We start from the raw sequence: 18,398 nt of genomic DNA, 5'->3' as shown, positions 1-18,398 counted from the left end.
GGGCTGTCCAGCCTCCTCTTGAATGCCTCCAGTGTGGGAGAGCCCACCACCTCCCCAGGTAATTAGGTGTTCCTTGACCATATGCCTATCGATCTCAAGCTGCAGTCCTACCCCTTCAGCCTGTACTTCTTTTGGGAGAAGACTGAGCCAAAGTAGGAACTGAGCACCTCTGCCTTTTCTTTGTCATCTGTTATCATTTTGCCATCCTTATTTAATAGCTGAACAACCATTTCTTTCCTCTGCCTTTTACTATGCATATAGCTGAAGAAAGCCTTTTTTTTTGCTTTTAGCACCCCTCGCTAACCTCAGCTTGTTCTCAGCTTTAGTCTTCCTGATGCCATCCCTGCAATTCTGTGCTACCTGCCTGTACTCTTCCTTTGTTGCTTGGCCTTCTTTCCACTTCCTATATGTGTTCTTTTTTGTTTTCAAGTCATCTCTAAGCTTTTTGTGAAGCCACATTGGCTTCTTCTGTTGTCTTCCACCTTTTCTTCTTGTTGGAATTGTTTGTAATTGGGCCTTGAGAATTTCCTTTTTTAAAAGCTCCTACCCATCTTGGACTCCTTTTCTCATTAGAGTCGCTTGCCATGGGACCTTACTGATCATTGTTCTGAGTTTATTAAAATCAGCTTTCCTAAAATTCAGGGTACACGTTTGACTACACTTGGCTTTTGCTTCCCTTAGAACCAAGAACTCAAGTATAATGTGGTCGCTTTCCCCCAGAGTTCCTGTAACTGCTACTTTATCCACTAAGTCATTTCTGTTGGTTAGGATCAAGTCAAGGAGGAGGAAGTTATCCAACACACATCAGGAATTTCCTGGAGGAGCCATGTTTTGCAGAAACATGCTTATGTTTCTTGCTTATTAAGAAGATATTGCTTATCTTCTTAAGAGTAGGTAATGATGACAACTGCTATTAAGGAATGCTATAGTCTAGCCTTCTCCAATTTGTTATGATCTAGATGTTTTGGTCTACAACTCCCATCACCCTGACCATTGGCTATGCTGGCTAGGGCTGATGGGAGTTGTAGTCCAGAACATCTGCAAGGCAACAGGTCAGGGAAATCCGCTGTAGCCTGTCACAAGGGAGTTCTATCCTCCCAGCTCCCTGTCCCCTCAGCCCTTTCCAAAACCGCTCAGGAGCTTCCTCCAAGCAACGGATGGTTTTTCTTGAATTTCATTTTATGAATATATCCTTGTCTTCAGTGTAAAAAAAAAACAATAGCGGCTCAATTGTAATTAGTTTAATTCATGCCATCTGAATATTATTGATTTAACTGGCAGCTGTTTACACCTGCCTCTGCTGAGTTACAGTGCCTTTACATTCCTGAAGACTCTCCTGGTGAGAACAAACCGTGACATGCAACAAATTATAGAAGTGCTCCAAGCTTGTCAGTTGGGTTGCCTTCTTTTTCTGGCAGGGCTCCTGGGCCTGTAACAGTGGTGTGACAGGCAGCAATTTAACAGGTGAAGCTCTTTCCCATCAGTATGTTTATGGCAAGGAAAGCTGCACTCAGATCATGCCACCAGATCATGCCACTTTAACAGCACAGAAATCCTACCAGACACAAGCCCACTGGAAGTTAGAGAGCTTAACTGGGCCAAGTCAGAAGGACATAAGGTTGATCCAGTTGCTGCTATAGCACGATTCAGGCTGGGACAGTTTAGCTGCTCTCGCTAAAGTACCTAAAGCCTAATGAGGGGCTGGCCACATCTGAGTTTCTGGGGTTGTGTTTTTTCATTTTATTCTCTACCCCACATTTGTGAAGGTAAACCTTGGGGAGGTTACTAACCAGGTCTGTTGCCATAGTTAAGAAGCATCTTTTCCTATGCTGTGCATAGCTTAGTGGTAGAGTATATGATGTAGACGGCCCCAGGTTCTACCTCTGCCACCTCCTGTATAGGGGTGGGTGAGAATTTTGTTTCATTTTTTGCACTTACCAAAATTCACAACTGTCTTTATAAATGGGATGGAAAGAACTTGAGATTCTTTTTAAAAAATGAACATGGGAGAAACCCAAAGTGCCAGATTCATCTATCCAGGGCTTTGAGTGCTTAGCTCTTAAAAGTCTGGGTTTGAATCCTTGGGAATTCAACCCTATTTGTGGTGCTAATTAAGGTTGCCGCCTCTTTTATTTTGACGGGCCCCTCATCTTTAACAAGTAAATGACAGGCAGGTACAACATGGCCATGGCTATGCTAGGAATAGCTGGATCTATTGAATTTGGCTGGTGCTGGTGGGTGAGAATTTTGGTTGGTTCATTGTTTGGTAAGACCTTACCAAAATTAGCTAATTCCTTCATCAGGAGGACAGAAAGAACTTGAGATTTTCTATTTATTTTTAAAACCTGAATGTGGGAGAAAGCGAAACTGACAAATTCGTCCATCCCTACTGCAGTTAAACAATATCAGGTAGCAAAGGGAGGAATGTTGCTGTAGGAGGCCTTAGAGGGTCACTGCCAGTCAGAGTGGACAATGTCACTCTAGGCAGAACACAGTCATCAGATCCAGTAAGGAAACTTCATATGTTCTCCCAGCAGCCATTTCACAAGACTGAAAAGCAGCCAAATATCAATCATCAGGGGCAAACCCCCTGAGAATTAGGGGACAGGAGAAGGACTATATTAATTACCATTATTAACCTGCAGCTCAACTAGAGACTTTACACACTATTATTGAATAATTTTGCCAGTGGCTCTTCAGGATCACTAGTTAGCAATTGCCACACAGCAACCCAATCTTCTGTCTGGGGTACCAAGCAAAACCAATTGGATCATTAATTATGGACCAGAACACGGCTGGAGTTGCATGTTTTTTCTCATTAACATCTGACCCAAACGTTTAGAACAGGGTGTTATCCACTGATCCTGAACTCAATATATTAGGTTTAGGCATTCAGTGTGTGTGTGTGGGGGGGGGGGAACGTAAGGGAAGAAGCAGGCTGCTGGGTGATAGTATCAAAGCTTCTCAGCTGCTGTGCTGCAGAAAGTGCTGGAGAGAATGTAAAGGAGAGGATATTCCCAATTAGGGCTGTGCTGAATATTCTTCAGTTTTGATATTCAGGTGAGGCAGAAATTCCTCCTCTCTGCCCCCCCCCCCAGCACTTAGATTTACTTTTCAAAATTCGGTTTGGTGCCATTGTTTCACCAGGCTCCTGCTGCTTTGGAGCCATTTTCACCTTGCCTGGTGTCTCTTCCCCATCCCCACCCACCAAACAGGGATGACATAGTGAAGGGGCTGGTGTCCTGGCACTATATAACCATTCAGGTTTGGCAACCTGATGACATCAGTGAGGGCAAATGAGGACAACTGGAAGTGAGAGCAAGTAAGTCCAATGCTTCCTGGTTTATATGATGAACATGATAAGAGTTACCCTATAGCTGAAGCTCTCAGGACAACATGCATGGATACATGGGTGATCCCACTCAATACGGATTATGCAATCAATGTGATGATGTGACAGTGCTATGTGTAGCCAATCAGATTTAGTTATGCAAACAAACAGGCCAAATATTTCTGAAAGAAGTCCTGAAAAGTCATGACATGGTTCATGTTTGTCAGCACTGTCAAAATTATTCCTGAAAAACTATGATAGTTTAGGCTTAGGAGAAAGCAGCTACTTCTTCTTGGTCTTCCAAACGACTTCTTCTGAAAGTGTAGAAGACAGGGACTAAGACATGCACCTCGCATAGGTTGGGTGCGTGGATAGTGGCATTATATGGTTTAGACACTAGATGGCGCTGGGCTTAGTTGCATCTGGATGGAGTGTGGAGTTTCCAGTTGCTGTTTTGTTCTTACTTAAGGGCAAAAACAGACATTACTTTAAATCTGGGTCTAACAGCAAATTTTTTCACCACTCATTCTTTCTCTAGGGTAAGCGCAGGGGACACAATCCAGATCTTAACACACACACCCCGCTAGGCAGCATGGGCACAAATTCTCCCAGTGCCTGAGACAGAAAAGTACATGTGCCACCACTAGCTGCCATTGCCACCACCCCATTCTTCCCCTCCCCACATCTGTCTCCTTCCCTCCTGCCTATCTCCCTCCTCCCTCATCCTCTGCATCTGTCTCCCTCCTCCCTCCCCAGCCTGCCCACCCACTCATGTCTGTCTGCCTCCTACCCCCCTGCCTACCTACTGCATTGCTGCCACCACTGCACACTCTGCAGGGTGGTCAAGCACTCTGAACAGCCACATCAGCCAGAAAAGTGGCCAGCACAGCTCTTCAGAGAGGTGGCCATGCCCAAAAGCCTGACTCAAGGGGTCCTTCATCAGAGCCAGGCATTGTAAAAGGGCGTGTCCCTGGAGATCGCCTGTATTACATGGCAACATGGCAGTGGTGGCAGCAGCAAAGAGACTGAGTGCAGCGGCAGCAGGTCCTCGTAGCAGCGGGGGTGCGGGGAGTGCACAAGTCACCAATTCTCCCATTCCACCAACTGAGGTGGGGGCTTCACCCCACTTCATGGGAAGGCCAGCCCTGATGCTAGAGTCCCAGTGGAGACCAGTGGCCCTGCATCTAGAGTAAAATGGGGAAATACATTGCTGCTAGATTCAGATTTAAAGTCATATCTGTTTTGGGCCTAAGAGAGACCAATTCAGGCCTAGCTTCCTGACTGCCTTCTAAGTGTTTCATGCCATGGTGTCAGAAGTCAAGTTTTAAACCCACAAATTTCTAACAAAACAAAGAAAATGGCACAGTTCCCTACACCAGCAGCCTTCAGCATTAATCATCCTGCAGCCCAGCCTGAATGGAAAGAAAGATTTGTTTGCTTTCACCTGGCCCCAAAGCTCCACAAAGAAGAAGAAATAGTACAAGTAAGTTCTCTCCTTTATGTTACAGGGAAAGAAGCCAGGAATGTTTGTAAATCCTTTACCTTTCCTGAAGAGAGCCATAAACACAACTAGGAGTCTGTTCTGGCCGTGTTTGATGCCCATTTCATCCCCAAGACATCTGTGGTTTATGAGTGGGCCTGCTTCTATCAAAGAGCTCGGGAGCCTGGAGAAACTGTTGAGTCATTTGTTAGGCTCTTGCATGAACAGACTGAATACTGTGAGTTTCCTGATACGAGAGAGAGGAACCCCTTAGAGATCTATTGGGGCTTGGAATTCTAGACAAAAGACTTTCTGAAAGAATGCAGCTAACAGAGGGCTTAACCCTTCACAAAGCCATTGAGTTGGCCAGGCAATCAGAGTTTATCAAAACCCAGAACTGGGAGCCAAGAGAACTTGGGAGTGATCTGGAAGAGCTAACTTCCACTCCACAAAACAGCAGAAGCAGCTGCAGCAGCCATTTTGTAAAGGGCAAATTCACTCTTCATGTGTCCTCAAAAGGAGCATAAAAGAAAGCCCAGAAAGAGGAGTCCAGTGATGATAAAAGCACTGTGCTTCAAAAAGGCTGCCCCTTTCAGAATGATAGTGATGTTACTACTCACATTGTCACTCTGGTCAAGTTATCAGGAAGCCTTCAAGTTCTAAAAAATATATGAAGGGCTGTCACGGTATAGACAATGGAGCACATTTGTTTTCTTTTCCTCCTTTATTTTCCTCCAGGACACAAACCAATGACTTCAAATTACAAGTGAGATTTCAACTAAACATTAGGAAAAAGAAATAAGTATGAGCTGTTGGACAGTGGAACATACTGTCTCAGCAGGTGAAGGACTCCCCTAGGTTAGAGGCTGTTAACCAAAAGCTGGATGACCACCTATCTAGGGATGTCAGAGAATTTCGCCACGAATCTCGGGCGAAATCGGTGGCGAAACGGTCTGCCCCCCCGCCCCCCCCGGGACGGGACTTACCTTGGGTGAATCTTCCTGGCAGTGGAGGCTCCGGCGGCGGTTTGGCGGCGGTTCAGCGGTTCGGCGGCTGCAGCGGCCGGTCTTCCAACCGGCTGCCGCCGCCGCCGCCATTTCCAGTATATATAAAAAAAAAACGTGATAGGCTACGTAAAGATTTACATAGCCTATCACGGCTAGATTTTTAAAAAATACTGTGATAGGCTACGTAAATGTTTACGTAGCCTATCACGGCTGATTTAAAAGAAAAAAAACGCGCGTACACAAATAGCGGCGCCCATGTGCGCCGCCATTTGCGTTCCTTATTTTGACACGTCTTAGTCTACGTAAACATTTACGTAGGCTAAGATGGCGAAAATAAGGGGAACGCAAATAGCGTAGACATTACGCTATTTGCGTTCCCCTTATTTTCGCCGTCTTAGTCTACGTAAATGTTTACGTAGACTAAGACGTGTCAAAATAAGGAATGCAAATGGCGGCACCCATGGGCGCCGACATTTGCATACGCACGTTTTTCTTTTTCTTTTAAATCAGCCGTGATAGGCTACGTAAACATTTACGTAGCCTATCACGGCTGACTGCAGGGATGCAAACGGCGGCGGCTACAGCCGCCACCATTTGCAGACCCGGCTGGCCAGGATTCGGGGGGGAGGGATGGAGCGCCTCCCCCCCAGCCAGAATTTCGGGCAGAGGGACGAAGCGCCTCCCTCCCACCGCGAATCACCCCCTTCGAAAAGGTAAGTGACTTTCGTACATCCCTACACCTATCAGGGATGCTATAGTAGCAGATTTCCTGCATCAGTAGGGGGCTGGACTAGATGACCTTTGAGGTCCTGTCAAATTCTTATGATTTTTTGATTTTGAGATGAGTTACTAAATACCTGATGTTTCAATAGTGCTGGTTTATTTAATTGTTTCTTTAAACAAACATGGGGGTGGGGAGATGTGTGGAAGTGTCATTATAAGGTTTACTCACTGGTGGCACTGGACATAATTGTATCTGGGTAGAGTTAGGAGTTCTTGTTGCTATTCTGTTCTTTATTTAAGAAAGACAGTCAAACTCTTGTCTAGGTTCCTGATTAGTGTGTCCTCCAAGCCTTCCATGACAATCAGTAACTGGTTAAAGAACAGGAAATGTAGGAATAAATGGAGAGTCTTCACAATGGAGGGAAGTAAGCAGTGAAATCCTCCAAGTATCTGTATTGACTAGTATTCTTTAACATATTCATAAATGATCAGGAGACAGTGGTGAGCAGTGAGGTAGCCACCTCTACAGATGACACCAAATTATTAAGGATGATGAAAATCCAAGTGGATTGCAAACCAAACCCAAAAAACCTCCCAAAGGATCTCTGTAAAGTGGGTGAATGGGCAGTAAAATGGCAAATGAGATTCAAAGTAAGCAATGAACATTGGGGCAAAGCATTGCGATTTTGCTTATATATTGATGGAGTGTGAACTGACTATGGGTAACTAGGAAAGAAATCTTGACGTTTTGGTGGTAAGCAAAATGAAAATGTCAGCTCAGTGTGCAGCAGCAATGGAAAAGAATATAAAATAAAACAGTATCATAATGCCTTAATACAGATATATGGTGCAACCTCATTCGGCATACTGAATACAGTTCTGATTGCTCCATCTGAAAAAGGACATCCCAGAACAGGAAAAGGTACAGAAAAGGGTAACCAAAATGATCAAGAGGTTGGAGCAAATTCCCTATGAAGAATGAAGTGTTTGGGCCTTTTCATTTGAGGGGGGGAGATAAGTAAGAGGCATGGAAGAAGTTTATGTGTGGTATGGAGAAAGTGGATAGAGACTTTCTCTTATCATACAAAAATTCTAAGTTACTCGACAAATTTGATTGATCAAATCAAATTTGGTTTGATTGATCGATTCAGACAAAAAGAAAGTACTTCACATAATTAAGTCAGGGAATTTGCTGCCACAAGATGTGGTTACAGTCACAGTCAGCGACAGTCAGGCCTTAAACTGGCACTAGACCAGAGCAGTGGAGGCTGGTGGCACCTTAGATAGCTCCTTTAGATTTCTGACTGGTTCTGACTGAAACCCGGAGCGGATTCCCCACCCCACTGGCGCCAGAGCCACCAGCCTCCACTGAATGAGGGGTGTAGAATCTCAGGTCCGGGGGCCAACCCTGGCCCTCTGGGGTTTCTCAGATGGCCCCACCCCCTTTCCTACAACCTCTGATTGTTTGGTGGTTTCCCGGCTTTTGTGCCCTTTTTCTTCCTCATTCTAAAATGTTGAAACACCTCTCCTAAGACTTAGTTACTGGCAGTAGATCGTAGATCATAGAATCATAGGGTTGGAAGGGGCCTACAAGACCATCGAGTCCAACCCCCTGCTCAATGCAGGAAGCCTGATTCCCAGGCGGTTCCCCAAGTACTAACCAGGACTGACCCTGCTTAGCTTCCAAGATCAGACGAGATTGGGCACATCCAGCCCTTTGCTCGTATGAGCTATACACTAAAATATGCTGGTAGTTTGGGTATTTGGGCCCTGGCCCCTTTTGCCTTTCGCTGTACCCACCACTGGAAGGCGGCCTCTGAGAACGTCTCCAAAATGGAATTTAGCCCTTGGGCTGAAAGTGGTTCTCCACTCCTGGACTAGCCCACCTTATGGAGCACAGGTATATCAGCGGCTATTAGTCATGCTAGCTAAACAAAACCTCCATTTTCAGAGGCAGTCTGCCACCAAATAACAGTTGCAGGCTGAAAGCCGGCAGGCAGGCTGGCTAGCTGAAGGCCAGTCATCTGGTGGTATAGGGGGAGGACTTGCGGGCCTCCCTCAACAACATGTTGCCCAGTCAGGAGGAAGGGAGCAGATCTAGGCATCCTTCTATCAGCCAGCAGCACCAGATTGTCCCTCTGCTGTCACCTGGCCGTGAGGATTGTGGGCTGTTGTGTGAATATCTCAGCTGGAACTTTCTGTCATTCCCTCTTTTGATTGGCAGTATCAGTGGTACAGGGAGCCAGTGTCTGATCCACAGAGCTCCCAGTTCAGTTCTCCCTGTGCCTGACAACAGTGTTGTTAGGAGGCCAAGCCACAAAAAAGACTGTAAGGCACTTTGCACTTTGAAAGTGATCTCTAACGATAACTTGATCACAGAGTACTGATTCTAAATACCAAGAAAAATGGCATTTGGGGTATCAGAAGAAGCTTTCAACAATCCACACCTCATGCAGAATTTTAGTTCCTCAGAGTTCCCACTTTAATATCTCTCTTCTCTGTCATATCCAGACCCCTTTAGTCAGCCCTTTACTATGCAGTATCCAGGAAATATTTCAACAGATGGGACTGGCATGTTGGGCTTCCTTGGTCATTTGGTCTTGAATGAAATGGATGGGTGAGCGAGGAGGTGTTTGGTGTTGTCCAGTGTGACAGGAAGGAGTGGTGGTACAGTAGGCAATCCTCTGAAGAATTACAACATTTAATAATAATTAAGGAAGCCTCTCTCAGCACCCAGCAGGGAAAATGCCCCCTCAGCTGATCTGCATGGATCAGCTGTGACAGGAGCTGGAAAGGGTGTGTGCTTATGTATATGAATGGGGAGGGGGGTGAGTATGAATTTTGTGGATAGGTGTTTGTGTGGTGTGTGTGAGGGCATCAATGGTGTGGATAGTGTGTGTGTGTGTGAATGGTGTGGGGCTGTGAATGGTGTTTGAGAGAGCTGGGCTGGCCATGCTCACTTTGGGCTCTGGCCACACCCACTGCTGGCATGCAGCCCCTGACAGGTTTCCCAGGTGGCAATCCATCCCTTGGGCCAAAAAAGATTCCCCACCCCCTATTCTCATGATCCAGAATGACAAGGGATATGTTGAGCCGTTTATAGGTCATGTGATGAGACCACATGCTGATCCATTTATTAAGCCCAAGATCCATCAGAATCTTCAACACATTTTTTTTCTGCATAAAAAAAACTGGTGGTGTCTGAAACAGCCTCCAGTGTTGCTTGCAGTACTGCATAATACCTGTCACTCCAGCAGCCAAAATTACTTCAGCACATCAGGGCAGATTTTAGCCTTGAAATGAAATTCATGCCAGAGGCAGTTGGCGCATCAGTGTAAAACAAGTGGATTTGCAGCCACAGGTTTCTGGCTCCATCCCACTGCCCATCTCTGTGTGTGTCATTTATCACCTTCTTTTATCTGGTGACTGCCTCTTTGCTATGCATCCAGTTCTCCTGTACAAAAATAATAATGCTCCTAATAAAATGCTCGGAAGACATTACAGCCTCCGATGCTTTATTTGAACGTTGTCCTTCTGTCCAATCTGAATAATGTTGCTGTTCCCAGGACCAGCCAGCCAGCACTTTTGCAGTCAAGAAAGTGACAGACCCTTCTCTCTGCAGCAAGAGAGTGAGAAAAAGAGAGACTGGGGAGGAGCGGGCGGGGGGGGGGGGATAGCCTGAGACTCAGCTGCAGCCATTTATCTCCCGAAGCTGGGCTATTAGACAGATGACAGAGGGAGAGAAGCAGCCAGTGCAAGCACTGAAACCTAGGCTCTTTCCAGTTGGTGATTTATCTCCCAGCTTCATCTGGCAAACTTGCTGATGGAAGGACTCTTCCTTTCTCTGTGCCTCATCAATTCTCATTCTTACTGCACCCTCTTTAGAAAAGGTTTCTAGTTTCTTTTCATTTAACTACTATCTCTCCCTTGTTCTTTTTTTCCAATCTCTCATTATCTTCCTACTTCTTTATCTCTGCTCATTTCCCCCTCTCCCCAATTCTGTTGCTTGCCCCCTCTCCCCAATCTCTCCCATTACTGCTCTACTTCAGTTACTTCAGTGGGTCTGAAAATGAGAATATTGCTTGTGGGCTCTTAAGTATGTCACGTGATAGCCAACATCTTGTGGGTATTTTGAACCTACATCCTTCAGAATTTAAAACACCATGCATGGATTTAAGACACTTCTTCTATGGGCTGAAGTGTCCACTTAGTGGCTTTTAGCTTGGACTGTATAGACCAACACAATTCCAGCTCACAGCCAATGTATATACTTGCTGACCACCACTGTGGTACACTTGACTGCAACAAGATCTGGCCCAATGCAAAAATATAACCCTAATAATTACCCTGACACTGCGCTCTTAGGGATACTTATTTTGATGTTAAGAGCCCCTCATGCCATTTCTTTAAAACTTCTAAAATATATTCAATCTATGGTGGAACTACATTTACAATCCTGTGTACAGTTCTTGTCACCACACCTAAGTAAAGATATTATAGAGGTGGAAAAGGTGCAGAAAGGGGCAATCCAAATTATCAAGGGGCTGGAGCAACTCGCCTATGAGGAAAGGTTACAATGTCTGGGACTGTTTAGTTTAGGGGGGGGGAAAGGTGAATAAAGAGAGACCTGATAGAGGTGTACAAAATTAGGCATGGTGTAGAAAAAGTGGACAAGGAGAAGGTTTTCTCCCTCTCCTATAATACTAGTGTAAAAGGGTCATCCCCTGAAGCTGAATGATGAGGAGTTCATGACAGATGAAAGGAAGTTCTTCACAAAGTGCACAGTTAGGAATTTGCTGCCACAAGATGTAATGATGACACCAACTTGGATGTCTTTAAAAGGGGATTGGAGAAATTCATGGAGAATAATGCTATCAATGGATACTAGTCATGATGCCTATATATTACCTCTAGTATCAGAGGCAATTTGCATCTGTATACTACTTGCTGGGGAACATGAGCGAGATGGTGCTGTTACCCCATGTTCTGCTTTTGGGCTTCGCATCATCATTTGGTTGGCCACTGTGTGAACAGAATACTGGACTAGGTAGGTCTTTGGGCTGATTCAGCACAGCTCTTCATATGTTCTTAGGTTCAAGTCCTTGGACTTTTCTTGCTAATGTCTTTTTCTTTGGTTCAAAGCAATGGGGGGAGCATTTTAGATTGGGATGCTAGTGCTGGGGGGAAATGGAGCTAACCATTTTCCTTATGTGATTCTCCACACTTACAATTACCCCTGAAATGAAGTTGCTGTTAACCATGGAGTGCGGGGTGGGGAGGAAGGCAGATACCTGTTGTTTTCCCTCTTCACAATCAAAAGCAACAGAGAAGTTGATGAGGACAGTGGCATGGGGGAAAGGGTTCACCCACTCCCACAGTGTCATGGCCCTGATCCAAGATGGCTCCTTTAATTAAAGAAAAAAAGATTTTAGGAGATCTGATCACAGATCTCCCATATCACTTCTTGTTTGACCCTAACAGACAACAGATCTCTGTGGAACAGGCAAAGATAGCCCTACATAAGGGATGGATAAATCAGTCAGTTTCACTTTCTCCCACATTTGTTTTTTTTTTTTTAATTTCAACTTCAAGTCCTTTTCATCTCAAATATTTAAAAATGCAAATTATAGCAAATGTTCACCAAAACTGAACTGAACTGAAATTCTCACCCATCTACAGTGGCCAAATTCAGAAGGTACAACTATTCCCACCATGGAGAGGAACAAGCTGTACCTGCCTGCCATATACTGTTAAAGATGATGAGCCTGTCTGGGAAAAAGGTGGCAACCCTAATTCAGCACTTATTTGACTGAATACACGGGAATTAAAATCCAGACATTTAAGCGCTAAGCACTCAAAGCCCTGGGCCTGGATGGACAGATCTTCCAGTTTCAATTTCTCCACATTCATTTTTTAAAAAAATTCTCACTGAAAATGAACTGGAAAAAAACCTCATTCATTGCTACCCCTACATGACTCACAAAAGATACCCTTTGTTGATCACATTTTATGCTTTGCAAAGGTTCCTGCAGGTGTTCCCTAGGAGCATGGAACCCAATGTGGTTGAAGTGGCACAAACAACGGATGCAAGACAAATGCAGACATGGCAGTGGTTAAGCATAAGCTCCAACGATGCTTTGTCAAGATTAACTCCCAGCACAGACAGGCATGCACACACACACACACACACTGCTCCCTTTAAGTTCAAGGTCAAGGAAGTGTGTTCATGTACACGTTTGGCAAAGTGGCTGTACTGAAGAAGCTAACCGTGTGGTGTCATTAATGAAGTAACGGGTGTCAGGCACGGAACAGCAAGACTCAGCATAAGCAATGAAGAAGGGAGAAAGTCGTATTTTAGCTCCTCAGAGCTGATCTTTTTTGTCATATCAAGTGCTTCCTTTGAGGGATGAGGCTTTGGGGCTTTGCAGATTTCAACCTCCAGGCCAGATGGAATATGCTGCTTGTCCCTGCAGGAGCTTCTTTCCTTGGCATATTGGACCTCCCATCTCCTCCCACGTTTCCACCTGCAATGAGAGCACAAGCTCTGATGCCATCTTCCTTTGCCTAGGGCCTCTGTGCTTAGAGGGCCTCTTACACAAACCCTTCGCCCGGCGGCAACCACTGCCCTCGGCTGCTGCCATTGCACTGCAGGGCGGATCCTGGCTTTCCTGACTCACAGGCCCCCTTCTGAGCTGTGAGCCCTGGTGTTAAAACCGTATGGTGTGTTTGCAATTAGGGCTATATATATATTTATACACGGAATTGCTCAAGTCAAATCTATTCTTGAAGGCATAAGAGCCAACAGAAGGGTTTTTGAAGCTAGCAGGCTATTTCAAACATGATCCAAAGCGAAATAGAGATGCAGAATTGGGAAGAGAGGTTCTTTTTTTTTGGTCCAGGGGGGCAGAAATGAGATTAACAGGATAGGTTCTGAGCTTTCGATATTGAAGTACAGTTCTCACTTTTCTTTTCAACTGACCTCGTTCCTGTGCCTCTTACAACAGTCTGTTCAGTTCATTTCAGCAGCCTGATCTACAGAAATGCAGCAGGTGACACTTTTCTTGGTAAGGAGGATAAGCCAGGGGTACAGGCAACCCAGTGCCCACCAGTTGTTTTGGACGACAACACCTATAATTCTTGTCCATTGGTCATGCTGGCTGGGGCTGATGGGAGTTGTAGTTAGAGATGTGAAGACTTGGAGGGTGGACAGGGAAAAACGGACAATTGGGGGGCATTTTCCCCAAATTTTCAAAAAAAATCTCTGAGGGGAAAAAATGGGAGTTTTTCTGAATTTTTCGGTTCCCCTCCCAATTTATTTTCCATTTTTTCCCCAGGCCAAAGTAGCTATAGTCAAAAATATCTGGTGGCACCAGATTGGCTATTCCTGAGTGGGGAAAGGTGATGGGAAAACTTCTCCTATTAAATTTCCTTCCCCCGCCATACCCCTTGTGGTAAGCCGATGTGATGAGCACCTTCAGAAAGCCCACAGATTAGCACAAGAGTTGCATTACAGTTAACGTTATATTCAAGGTGTCAGGGACCAGAGCCAATCTCAGTGAGTTTTGTCCTCACAGATTCAGGCCCTAAGTATGCTGGGTTAACTGAGGGCCTCATTATGCTGGATTCATGGCTATTGCCAATCTACATTCCCCTGTGCATTTCCTTGGCAATGTTTAGTAAAAGAAAACACAATCCAACATTATTGTATTCACTGTTTCTCCTGCCCCCTGCAAGTGGCAGCTGATGAACAGTAACGGGTGGGGAAAACATGAAATACAATGTCAGAATTTCTGTGTTTCCTTGCCAAACTTTATGAGGGAGATGTAATGTGGGAGATGTGGATGAGTGGCAACAAGCAGGGACAAGATGTTGGAAGGGGTCAGCTTGCACCAGATAAATTTATATTGGGATGATCTATAGCTTTGCTATATTTGGGGCTGGGAAGGAATTATTTCCCACTCAATGACCATGGAATCCCAGGAGGTGGGCCTTTTTTTGCCTAGCCCTGTAGAATATGCTTTGGCTGGCTTGCTTGAGTCATTTGAAGCTATTTCATCTGATGTTCACCTGGTCAAACTGTGGCACATTGTGATCCGGATTGCTTGGGCTGATGTATGTGTGTGTATGGATGCTTCTGCCTTGCAATAGGAGTTGGACGAGATCATCTTTTGATTCTTTTAAAATCAATTATTCTGAACAGAACTTGCCACCAGTGGCCTTGAGCTTGGGAGACATGGAAAGGAATGGATTGTCCTCTCCGCTGTGAACATACTGAAAGAAATTGGGAAATCAATCTTAGCCTTATTTTATTGTCTGTAAAATGGGGATAATAATGACCATTTATGGTGACAGTTTATGTCAAGAATGATCAAGAAATATCAAACAGTTTGCATATCAACCATGCAACATGCCTCGTAACTAATATAAACCATAGACCTTTAAGAACTGCAGCAGAAACGTAGTTCATTGGTGGAGCACATGCAGAAGATCCAGGTTCAATCCCCAGCATCTCCAGGCAGGACTGGGAAAGCCTCCTGCCTCAAACCCTGGAGAGCTGCTGCCAGTCAGTGTCAACAGTGCTGAGCTAGATAGGTCTGACTCGATATAAGGCAGCTTCCTATGTTCCTAGAGCCCTTCACTGGGAACTTCACCATCAGAGATGAGGTGTCAGCCAGGGAGAGAGCCTTCTTAGTGGTGGCACTCTAATTATGGAACAGCCTCTGGAGAAGTTAGAGCAGGGGCTCCCAACATGGTGCCCATGGGCATCAGGGTGCCTGCGGGCACCTCCAATGGTGCCTCCACAGCTCTTTACTCCCTACTCCCTTAAAAAAAAATTGACAATTGAAAAGCGTTAGGGCACCAGGTTCTCCTTCCTGTTCCTGAACCTGCCAGTGATCAGCTGTTCAGCGGGCAGAAAGAGAAAGCGAGGCAAAAGGGGAGAGAGAGTGCGAGGCTAGGGGCTGGGAGTAGGGAGAAACAGCGAGATAAAGGGGGTGAGTGGGAGAGAAGGAGCAAGGCTAGGGGCTAGGAAAGGAGAGAAAGAAGGCTAGCGAAGAAGAAAGGAGAGAAATAGCAAGGAAAGGGGCTGTGTCAGGAGCGCCCTAGCTGCCTCTTACAGTCCCCTCCAATAGCCAACTCAAGATATAGATGAAAAGGATTCTTTCCAAGGCTTTATTCCATTTACAACTTAATGACTCTTTCAGATGCTAATCACTAGCGACTGAGCAAGGAACTGCACTGGGGTAGTTAGCAGAGTAGCCTAAGCTCCAGGTAAGGCAGTTGGTCCCCGTTTGAAGGAGAAGGGCAGGAAGATTATGGGCTATGGAGAGGTCCTCCCTCTTACCCCTGGGTCCTTGGGATGCGACCGCTGTTTTAGCGCCAAGCGAGCAGAGCGCCACCTCTCAGTGCCCTCCATCTGGCGCTGCTCCCTGCGTCTGCGCCGAGCGTCCAGCAAGGCCCCCTCCCCCGCTCTCTCGCTTCCAGGGTCACTATCTCTCTCAGGAATGCAGGCAGGAGGAATCTCTCCCTGCCGCTGTGCCTGTGAGCGATAAGCGAGCTCCTCTCCCACGGGTTGTTGCTCTTCCTCAGAATCAGAACTGCTCTGGGGCTCTATGGGCTCAGTTTCCACCCTGACAGGCTGGGGGGAGAAATAGTGAGGCTAGAGCCACGGAGGAGAGCGGGGGAGAGAGAGAGCAAAGGGGAAAGGTCTGAATGGACAGAAGAAGACTGGGCAGGCCAGGAAGCAGCTCTTTCCATTTCCCCCTCCTTCCCAACCTGTAGCCTTGCTGTTTCTCTCCCCCCACACCTCTTGACTAGCCAGGCCCCCATGGCAGCCATTATGTGACTAAGCACACCCTCCATGGGAGCCATTTTGTAGTGGTGCCCACAGCAGTTTCTTAAATTCACAAATGTCACGAAATATGCCCATGGGTCCAAAAGGGCCCCTGAATTAGGGGTTTTCTACATGAGGTTGTTAATCCACTATATCTACTTTCAGTTTGGTTGCAGAACTGAGATCCAAGCGCTACACAAAGAGCTTTTCCTGTCCTGCGTTTATGCTGCATAACTTCTAGGTGGCACTGCAGTATAGCGGAATAACATAATTACACAAGTAGGAAAACACATTTTCTTTTGCTTTCACAAATAATACTCCATTTTCCCCGTTCTAAAAACCCCCAAGAAAGTGCTCTTAAAAACAAAAGTGAAATTGGAGGGTCATGACATCAGCTAAAGAACACATAAACAACCATGAGTAAGGAATGATGAGTGCACAATAAATGCATCATGTAGAAAAGCGCTTATGGTGGGTACCAATATTAGCATATTTTAGGTGCCAAGTTAAAACTTTTTTTTTAAATTCACCGGGTTTTTAATATTAATCCATGTTGTTGGGGCTGGTTGTCTTTTATTTTTACTGGTTTCTATGGTTCTGCTGTATTTATTAGTATGTCTTTGGTTTTTATGGTTGTGGTATACTGTTTTTAAAATCCACAGTTGGGCAATGGACCAGCTCAGCTATCATTTGTTTTTTATGTTTTTAAAATATTATTATTTCACTAGCTATGAGCTGCTCTACAGATCATGAAGCTGAAAAGAGGCATATATATCCTTAAACCAAAATCAATCAATCAATCAGTCAATCAGAACCAACTATGAAATAGACAGAATCATCTCAAGACATTTTGCTACCCTAGATGGCTACATTGCATGATCTGAGAGGTGTACTCTGGAGGATCTTTTGCAATGTTACAGAGGATACTGGGATGAAAAACTTGGATTGCACATAGCTGCATGTGATCTGAAAGTGGTACCCCAAAGTCTTTACAGTATTGCAACTGTATACGTCTTTGATTCTTCACTGTTTCACAGACTCTGATAAAAGGGTACTTTGACATGGGAGAGTAAAAAGCTTTCTCTCCAAACTCTCATTGCTCATCATTTGTAATAGCCTTCTCTTTGAAACAAATATTTCTGAGGATGGGCTTCAGGTATTGCCATCTATTTTCACAAGTGGGCTTCAGTTATTTCGGGGCACTATCTGTCCATTATCTACATTCAACCAGACAAATATAACTATCCTATGGTGAAAATAAACACATGGACTCCTCAGCAAAAGATTGTGATTTTTTCATACATGAACTAATCTCACTGCCCAATCTCTCTAGGTTTTAGCATCTTGGAATCTAGGAACTTCTAGCCTTAAAGGGCTTTTTGGTGATGTGAGCATATTTGAACTAATTGGAGGAGGTTCTCTTGGCCAAGTAATTTCTCTGTCATTAAAATAAGAATCTCTTACTGAAGTGTGCATGCGTGTGTGAGAAAGGGAGAGAGGGAGGAAGAGAGGAAGGAAGGAAGGAAGGAAGGAAGGAAGGAAGGAAGGAAGGAAGGAAGGCAGGCAGGCAGGCAGGCAGGCAGGCAGGCAGGCAGGCAGGCATAAAATTCTTTAAACAGCAAATCTGCAGAGAACATGTACAGAAGATGCAAGATATTCACTTAATTCTTTGGGGAGGTTGTGATTAATATTTGGTTCTTATATCAAGCATGTACGATTTGGATTCTTTGGTCTACAGTATGTGTGTCTGAAATGTTTGGCCTGGGATCCCCAACCTTTTTAGGATGGTGGGCACCTTAGGAATGTTGAGAGTGTCATGAATGCTCTCACAAAATGGCTGCCATGAGGTTTGTCCACTCATAAAATGGCTGCCATAGTTGATGAGTGACCAAACACTCATTTCCCAGAAGGCAAACTGTTGAAACTAAAAGAAAAGTAACTTGCCCAAGAACCTAATACAAAGCAGAGATGGGGTCTGAGCTCTAAAACACAAAGGGCGCAATTCTATCAATTTCGTCCTCACTG

At 45.1% G+C, this 18,398-nt stretch overlaps 1 protein-coding gene across 2 annotated transcripts in view; it reads left to right on the top strand.

Annotated features, from left to right (window-relative positions):
• LRRN2 (leucine rich repeat neuronal 2) overlaps positions 1-18,398 on the top strand; it is a 234,871-nt gene that overhangs the window by 165,339 nt on the left and 51,134 nt on the right. The window contains exon 1 of one of the 2 annotated variants that reach the window (XM_084853235.1): positions 4,496-4,814. The exons of the other annotated variant lie outside the window; for it this stretch is intronic. The gene's annotated coding sequence lies outside the window, so the exon portion shown is untranslated. Of the gene's footprint in view, positions 1-4,495; positions 4,815-18,398 lie in introns of those variants that run through there. 2 annotated transcript variants of the gene reach the window in all.

This window comes from Heloderma suspectum, chromosome 4 (assembly GCF_057233095.1).
Source record: "Heloderma suspectum isolate Gila_16-S chromosome 4, 16-S_ref, whole genome shotgun sequence".
Lineage (NCBI taxonomy): Eukaryota > Metazoa > Chordata > Lepidosauria > Squamata > Helodermatidae > Heloderma > Heloderma suspectum.
The sequence above is the reverse complement of the archived record's forward strand: the minus strand, read 5'-3'. Positions and strand labels throughout refer to the sequence as shown.